This window comes from Vigna umbellata, chromosome 9 (genome assembly GCF_029865625.1).
Source record: "Vigna umbellata cultivar VRB3 chromosome 9, Vumbellata_1.0, whole genome shotgun sequence".
NCBI classification, from domain to species: domain Eukaryota; kingdom Viridiplantae; phylum Streptophyta; class Magnoliopsida; order Fabales; family Fabaceae; genus Vigna; species Vigna umbellata.
In genome coordinates this window covers 33,985,359-33,994,896 of record NC_142173.1, presented here as the reverse complement: position 1 = coordinate 33,994,896, position 9,538 = coordinate 33,985,359, and the positions used below count along the sequence as shown (strand labels likewise).

Sequence of the window (9,538 nt, the reverse complement as noted above, 5' to 3'; positions counted from 1 at the left end):
TGAAATTTTATCATGTATTCCAACACTGATCAACTTTCGCTGTGTGTTCTTTTGTATTAACAATCTCCATTCAATTTTGTTTGGCTTTATTAAATTAATGTTAAAACACTTTTTGTGCTTTTATCACGAAAAAAAGTTATGATTACAAGTGTTGTAACATCCCAATTATATAATAACCAATAGGTTTAATCCTTTTCGACATCCCTATTTATGTACGAATGTCTCAATTGGGTCCTCGTTTTTTAAAGTGTATCAAAATGGTCCCTAATTTTGAAAATTGATATCAATTGAGTCCTTTCCGTTAAGTTGGCTGGACGGCGTTAAAAAAATTGATGAGTGGATGCTGAGATGACGAACGAACGCCCGTCCACCAGCGAACGAACGCTCGTCCACCAGCGAACGAACGCTCGTCCACCAGAGAACGAACGCTCGTCGACCTCTTACTGCTGGACGACCGTTCGTTCCACACTGGACGACCGTTCGTTCGGTGGTCGACGAGCGTTCGTTCGCTGATGGACGAGCGTTCGTTTGCTGGTGGACGAGCGTTCGTTCGTCATCTCAGCATCCACTCATCAATTTTTTTAACGCCGTCCAGCCAACTTAACGGAAAGGACTCAATTGATATCAATTTTCAAAATTAAGGACCATTTTGATACACTTTAGAAAACGAGAACCCAATTGAGACATTCGTACATAAATAGGGATGTCGAAAAGGATTAAACCTAACCAATATTATATAATAAAGACGTCAACATTCAAATATAGAGAACAGTCAGCATATGACGTGTAATTTAAGTGCAGAATTACAGTCATCCGAAAAAGAAAGGAACGAAAATTTAAACTTAACAGTTTAAATTATTGAACACTACAACAAGTGTTCGAATAGGAAAGTTCTTAGCAGACTAAACCAGAACCTCGGTATCCTCTAGCTCTTGCTCCAAGGGAATCTCCTCGACAACATCTGCTCCCATCCAAGTGGATGATCATCGCCAAAGGAACGAAAATTTAAACTTAACGGTTTAAATTATTGAACACTACAACAAGTGTTCGAATAGGAAAGTTCTTAGCAGACTAAACCGCAACCTCGGTATCCTCTAGCTCTTGCTCCAAGGGAATCTCCTCGACAACATCTGCTCCCATCCAAGTGGATGATCATCGCCAAAGAAACGAAAATTTAAACTTAACGGTTTAAATTATTGAACACTACAACAAGTGTTCGAATAGGAAAGTTCTTAGCAGACTAAACCGCAACCTCGGTATCCTCTAGCTCTTGCTCCAAGGGAATCTCCTCGACAACATCTACTCCCATCCAAGTGGATGATCATCGCCAACGAAACATACCCAAACAGCACATAACAAAAACAATGCAAGGGTGAGCTAGATATAAAAAAAACATGTTATACATATAGCACAGTTAATTCATGTCATCATACGTAGTTATATATATATATATATATAAGAACAATTCAAGCATACTCATTAAACCACAACTCACACTCACACGACTCATCCGGATTTGTATAACTCTCGAACTAGCAGTCGTCTTTGCACTTGCATAGTTCTGTTGGCACTCTTCAACACTAGCAAGGTGAATCCCCAAGCTGCCTATCTCTGCCATTAAAGGCTATAGACGAGGACCTCCCTCTACTCTCACCACAGACACTGTTCTTCTCTATGTGAGCATGAACAATGCTTTGAGTGTAGGGATAGAGAGACCGAGCCCAAAGTTCACTACAGTTATACAGAACAACCACAACACCACATATCACTTTCATCCATCTCTCCCCGAGATGTCCAAATCATACTCAAACTCATCATTTACATCCACAGTCATCTCTCCCTGAGATGTCCAAATCATACTCAAACTCATCATTTACAACCACAGTCATATTATCAGAGTAATTTATCATATCTCATGCATTCACATGTTTTTCACATAAATCACATCAGAGTATATATTCCAACCACATTGCACACTTAAAACAAGAGCAAATAACCTTGGAACCGAACACTATTTGCCGAGCACTATTTGGACGAATACATTTGGACGAACGCTATCTGCCGAATGCTATTGTTGAATACTAGTTGGTTGAATACTATTTGGACGAACGCTATATGACCGAACGCTATCTGCCGAACACTATATGCCGAACATATTTGGCCAATGTAAGACCCTTGTAAACTCAAAATTTTACCAAGTTGTAAAAATTTCAAGTTGTAGTGTAAAATAGAATGCTGTCAAAATTTGACATGGTTTACTATTTTATGTATAACTTTTTGTACAATTAATATTTTGGGTTAATTCTTTTTCCATTAGAAAGTAGACTCAAAGAGCTTCGATTTGAGTACTCATACGTTTTTTTTCAACATCGGGAAGGGCCTCAACCAAATCAAACAAGTCACGAAAAACGTTATTTTGAGTTTTCTGCTGGTTAATCGATTAACAGTTGTAGTTAATCGATTGTTACAGAGAAAATTCGTGTTTTAGCCTCTGGACTCGAGTTAATCGATTAGCACTTTAGTTAATCGATTAGCTACGTCAGTTATGGAAACATAACAGCCTGGAACACGTTTTTTTGAGCGTGCAAGGTTGGGGAATCTTCCCACAAACCATTCTTTCCGGATTTTGGGGCTGGAAAATGGATTAGTAAGGCCAGATGTCGGTCTTTTATTGCTAAATTACAATATCTTGGGTCCTTGCTTGTCTTGGAGCCATTTCTTTAAATCCAAATCAGACTTGGAAGTTTGGGGAGAGTGGAGAGCTTTTTGGTGTGAGGAGAACGAAACTCTAAGTGTGCAGAGGTATTGAAGCGTGCTTGGTCTACCAGAAGGGAAGAGTTACTCTCTTGGAAGAAGAAGTTAAGATCTTCAAGAGGTAAGGGGAGCTAATCTATGTATTTTACTTTGTGGAAAATTTGTATGAATTGGATGAAATGTTTTAAGCATATGGAGATGATGTTAGATTGATCCTTGATCTTTGGTTTTCTGTTTGAATCTATGGACTTGTTATTATCAATATGATAAGGTGAGATAATTAAATGATGGATTGAGAATTCTGAATATGAAAGAAGCTTGAAGGTAAAGTTGTAAGGGGAGTTAGATTTAATCTATGAATTCTGCATAAGTTGAATGATGAAATAATTGTGTAAGGTGATGAATATATGTGAATTGGATGATGGAAATTCGTTCTAGCATGTTGGTATATGCGTAAATGAAGTTTTGATGGATTTGGGTGTGAATTAGGGTGGTAAACAAGGAAGTTTTAACTCACTTTTCATGGAATACGAAAATTGTGTGTTTTGCTTAGTTAATGAATTTTTGGTTGGATGAATTGATGGAAGTATGAGATGATTATTGGAATTGTGTATGTTGGATCTGTGTTGACATGAAAATTCGGTGGTAGTGCTGTTAGAAAGGAAATCAAGTGTCTTTATGGTCAATTTGGGCTATTTTAGAGGAAGTGAGGTAGGAATTTTGAGTAAATGAGGGCTGCAGTGTTCCTGGACTGTTTGGGCAGTCTAGACAAGTCCATTGTGACTTGTTAGAAACATAAAAGTGGTCTAAAACATGTTCCAAGTAGTAGAATCAAATTTGGGTCCCTAAGTTGTTGAAGTTAGTGTTTTGGAGCTGAAAGTGAACTTTAATCACTTAAAAAAATGGTAGTAGAAATGCTTAGAATCATTTGGATAAGTTTAATTAAGTCTAAAACGAGAATTAAGAGTCTAAGAAGTTGAGAAAAGTGGTTAGAAATGGTCAAGGGAGGTTCTGCTACCATTCTGCAGAATTCTGCATGATGTGAAAAACTGACCGTTCGTCCATGTCGGATTTGGACGATCGGTTATGCCATGTGCTGAGTGGCGTTCGGTCAAATGTTGGTTTGGTTAACGTTCATTCTTGGTAGTAGCGTTCGGTCATAATCATGCTTTGGCTTAGGCATTTAGCGTTCGTCCTTGTCTGGAGAGCGTTCGGTTTTCGGGGATGATATTAATAGCGTTCGGTCATTGGTTTAAATAACGATCGCTCAAGTTATGGTTTAGTAACGATCGCTCAGGTGTTGGTTAGTAGCGTTCGTTCATTCGCTGGTTTAGTAGTGTTCGGTCAGTTGATGGTTTAATTATCGTTCGGTCTTCATAAGGTTTGATAGTAAAGCGCTCGTTCAAGGAGTGTTGAATTCAATATGGTGTTCGGTTCTGAGCGTTCGGCCTAGTGTTTGATCTCACAGTGTTCGTCCATGAAGCGCTAGCTTTAACAGCGTTCGTCCAAACAGTGTCCGTCCAATGGTTTATGACGTTCGTCCAAATAGTTAACTCGCACCTGCACTTTGCAGAATTTGTTTTCGATAGTTTTGGGGGTTCCGGATGTCCGTTTTGGACGTTCTCTCGGTCGTTTTGGGGGTTCTTGACCCTTCCGGAACTGTTGGTAATGGTTTCAAACCTGTTTGAGTTACCTAAAAATGAGTATTAAAAAGATATTAAAAAGATATAAAGAAAATGTGTTTGGTGTACACTGTTTTGAGTTGTTTGATATATCTATTTGATATGGGAATGTTGGGTGATCTGTTTGAGATTGCAAATTGATAGGAGAATGATGTTTGAATGGTTAAGTACTGTTGAAATCATGGTTGTATATGATTTGATTATAAGTTTCATGTTAAATGAAGAACTTGAATTGTTTAAAATTTGGTATTGTGATGATTATGTGATGATGATATGATATGTGCGTTATGGTATGCTTGGATTGGTATTGTGAGGATTATTGGATATGTGTATTTTTGGCTACTTGGTGTCATTAAATGAGTGGTGGATAGTAAGCGTTGTGGTTGCTGGCCCGGGGAAGCTCTATAGAGTGATGGGAAGTAACCCTATACACGGGTGACGTGTGTAACCGCCTGGGGAATCTCTTACATTTATGTAAGAGTGATGGGGGTGACGTGGGGTACTAGTCCGGTGAAGCTCATTACAAAATTTGATTGGCGTTGTGCTTGCGGGCCTGAGGAATCTCTTTAGGCGAGTGATGAGGGGTATACTTGCACTTGTCCGGGGAAGCTCTTGATTAGAGTAATGGAGGGTGACTTGTGTACTTGCTCGGGGAATCTCCCTATAGAGTGATGGGAAGCAGCACTACACATTAGGGTAATGTGTAACGGCCCGGGGAAGCTCTGAAAAGAGTGATGGGAGTGACACTAGTACAAATTGGTGTATGTATTTTGATTGATCTGTAATAGTGGTGGATGTAGTCTGATTTATTTTGTAATGTATATTGGCGTATGCATTCTAATTTGATATTTTGATACATATTGGTATATGCATATGGTTGAAGCATAATTCGTACTTGGGTATATAGTTTGATCTGGTTAAGGTGTGGATGACAGTATGTTATTATGAGTATATTTATGATGTATATGAATTGTATTTTGTTAGCTCACCCTTGCTTGTTTGTGCATGTGAATGCGATGATCGTGTAATGTGTGATGTTATACGGGAGCAGATGTTATTGCAGATGTGATGGCTGATATTTCTGAACATGCATAAAGGATGAAAGAGAGATGGGATAGATGACTGGGAATGTATTTGTTTGTAGTCGATCCTGACTATTTAAACGTTTTATTTTCGGAATAATCGGTTTGTAATAAATAATGTACTATTTTTCCGTGGAAGTTGAATATTAAAAATTTGAATTTCTACTTACGTGTTTTACGGAAAAATTAGTCAGCGTAACACAAAATTTCGGGGTGTTACAGCCAACACTATTCACCGCGCTATTCCAACGAACGCTATCTGCCGACAGCTAAATTGCCGAACACTATGCTATTTGGACGGACACTATAAAATCCATCATAATCAGGCCGAACGCTAGAAACCGAGCACCATATTAGATTGAACACTATTTGGCCGTACGTCATGAGATTAAGCACTATTGAACGAACGCTAAACAGGACACCATATTAAATCGAATACTATTAGGCCGAACGCTAAAACCGAACACCTCATTCAAATCGGATACTGCTTGGACGAACGTTAAGATCAATCTCTTGGGCTCAACACTAAAACACCAAACGTTATTAGACCGCATACCATTAGTTCGAACACCAAAAGAACGAACGCTAAGATCAAGCACTTATGCTGGACGCTAAAACTCCAAACGCTGATAGACAGAATACTATTAGGTCGAACACTATTGAACGAACGTTAAGATCGAGCACTTAGACTTAACGCTAAAACAGCGAACATCTATTAGACTGAATACTATTATTCGAACACTGTTTGGACGATCGGTCAAACATCAAACCTCATCTAGATCGAACGCTAAGTTTTTACGAGCATTACCTGAGGATAAACATCATCGAGACCGAACGTTCTCTATGAACGATCACTAACTTAGAATAATCACCATCAGGATCGAACGTTCACTATCAGATCAAGATCAAACGCTAATCATAATTCATACATCAAGACCGAACGCTTACAATCTAAACCTCAAAATACCTGATCCAGGTCGAACGCTATCAATCACTAATACCCAAGACCGAACGCTTATGATCCAAACCTAATAATCCAAATTAAGGACGAACGACTACAATCACTAATTCACCAAAACGAACGCTCAAGATCACTTCCTGAGAATACCAATTTAGGACGAACGCTTATAATCACTATTGCACCAAAACCGAACGCTCTCGATTCAAACCTAAGAATCCAATTTAAGACCGAACGCTCAAAATTACTAATACACCAAGGTTAGAGGGTGTGGGAACGTAAACTCCTTGTGATTTTGATAACCTTGTGTGCCAATAACTAAGCGTGGCTATGTCCACTCATAAACAGTGAAAGATTTTGGATGGATTGTTTGAGCACTGATCACTACCATGAGCAAGGCTGGGCAATCTCTGAAATCGGTTCTCTTGGATTTGATTCACAAGAGCAATGGCTTGAGATCCTTCAAGCAAATTCATGCGCATCTATTGACTTCTGCCCTTGTTGCCAATGACTTGGTTATTTCCAAGGCTGCAATTTTTTTGGGAAAACATGTTACAGATGTTCATTACCCTTGCAATTTCCTGAAGCAATTTGATTGGAACTTGAGCTCTTTCCCTTGCAATTTGCTGATTTCTGGCTATGCCTCTGGCCACTTACCCTGGCTTGCAATCCTGATTTATAGATGGACTGTTAGGAATGGTTTTGTGCCTGATGTGTACACTATCCCAGCAGTTTTGAAATCTTGTGCTAAGTTTTATGGGATTGTAGAGATTAAACAGTTTCATTCCGTAGCTTTGAAGACTGCCTTGTGGTGCGACATTTATGTGCAAAACACTCTTGTCCATGTGTATTGCATTTCTGGGGACACTGTTGGTGCTGGCAAGGTGTTTGATGACATGCTTGTGAGAGACGTGGTCTCTTGGACTGGCTTGATATCTGGGTATGTCAAGGCTAGGTTGTTTAATGAGGCCATCGCATTTTTTTGAGAATGGATGTGGAACCTAATGTGGCAACCTTTGTCAGCATACTTGGGGCTTGGGAAATTGGGTTGTTTAAATTTGGGGAAAGGAATTCATGGGTTGGGTCTCAAATGTCTGTTCGGGAAGGAGTTGGTGGTATGCAATGCTGTGTTGGAATGCCTATATAGGTGGAATGCCTTCTAGGAATATCCGTACTTGGAATGCCTATATAGGTGGCCTAGCAATAAATGGACTTGGGAGGGAAGCATTGAAGCTATTTAAAGATTTGATAGTGTCAGGTGCAAAGCCTAATGAAGTGACATTTCTTGCTGTTTTAACAGCTTGCTGCCATTCTGGCTTTGGTCAGCGAAGGCCGAAAGTATTTCAATGAGATGTCAAGTCCCCTCTACAACCTTTCTTCCTGGTTAGAACACTACGGCTGCATGGTTGATTTACTCTGCAGAGCTGGACTGGTGGAGGAAGCTGTGGAGTTGATAAAGACAATGCCCATGTCCCTTGATGTGCAGATCATAGGAGCGCTTTTGAGTGCCTGTAATACATATGGGAATGTTGGATTCACCCAAGAAATCTTGAAATCACTGCAGAATTTTGAATTTCAAGATAGTGGCATATACGTGCTTCTTTCTAATCTGTATGCCTCTAACAAGAAATGGGCTGACGTGAGAAATGTTAGGAGACTGATGAAGCATAAAGGAATAAGCAAGGCTCCTGGGTCTAGCATTATAAGGGTGGATGGTAAGAGTCATGAATTTTTAGTTGGAGACAGTAATCATCCTCAAAGTGAGGATATTTACGTACTATTGGACATCCTTGCCAATCAAATATACTGAGGGGCATATTAATACCCTCTGCTAATCAGACAAGCACACTTGACCCTGAGCTCACGTATTTTGTCTATGGACTTGAACAACTTCTAATGGTGCATTCTATAAAGTGTCTCTAAATCATTTTAGACTTGTCTTATTTATTATGCTCAAACCAGGCCAGATTGGGACTTGATATGGAAGTTCATAACAGTTACAACGCGAGAGCACTGCATTTATGGAAAAGATACGGGGTCACTCCTTGCCAAATTAAGCTTAAGCTTATGCATTGAGAAGCAGCTCAGGAGCAAGATGGTTTCATAGGTACCCTCTTTTAGGGGCCAAAGGGAAATTTTGTCTTGCCCGTGACAGTGACAACGTTTAATGTTTATGATTGTGAGCGATCGGTCAATGGTCACCTGAACTTTGACGACAGTAGTTACTATGCCACAAGCTCTGACATGAGACAAACATAATAGAAATAGAAGCCACTTGGGTAAGTTCAGATAGATACGGAATGCGTCAACTCATTCAATGGCACGTGGTCATAATAATAGAAGAACTCTACCATTACTGGTAGTAGTTTTCCTGAAGCATGAGCATGCTGATTTTTTTATTTTCTTCCAAATGAGATTCCAATTTTATAGAAGATAAATTCTTGAAAATAAACATAATTTACACGACTTGTGTAAATTAAAGCAGTTGTTTGACCAAGTACTTGCATAGTTAGTTAAGTGGTGGTTTTAGAAATTGTCTATTCCGGAATGCGTCGTTTTCATCGAAAAGTACACGTATGTTTTGAGTTTATTTTTTATGACTATTGCTGAAATGAAACAAGAACTAGCAGCCTCCTCTCCCTTGAATCTTGTACAGTTCACTTTTGGCAACTCTATGTAAGGCCGTTCGGTCAAGAGCGTTCGCTTGTTTAATATAAAACTGAATTGGTTTATCATTTAGTGTAATTAATTCTATTATATGATTTTACTGTACTTTTGGGATGTTACAGGTGTTACACTAGTTAATAAGAAATGATTAAATTAATTTCAGAGAGACCACATTAATATTAATTAACATTTTGGAAATAATTTTTCTTGTCTATCAGTGTAAAAAACAAATTTAATTCATCATTATAAATTTAGAGATTAAATGGTTCATGCTTCTGTACTTTTATCGAATCATGGATTAATTTCAGCAAAGGTGTCTGCAAAAGGGGAGCCCAAAAGGTATAGAAAGAAAAGACCAGGCCCAGTAAAGTTCGTGAAAAGAGGATGTTTCTTTC

The 9,538-nt window shown here is 38.9% G+C and overlaps 1 pseudogene; it reads left to right on the top strand.

The window, feature by feature from the left end:
• The first annotated feature begins 6,448 nt into the window (after window positions 1-6,448).
• Window positions 6,449-9,211, top strand: LOC148193329 (pentatricopeptide repeat-containing protein At4g38010 pseudogene; annotated as a pseudogene).
• Window positions 9,212-9,538: the final 327 nt, after the last annotated feature.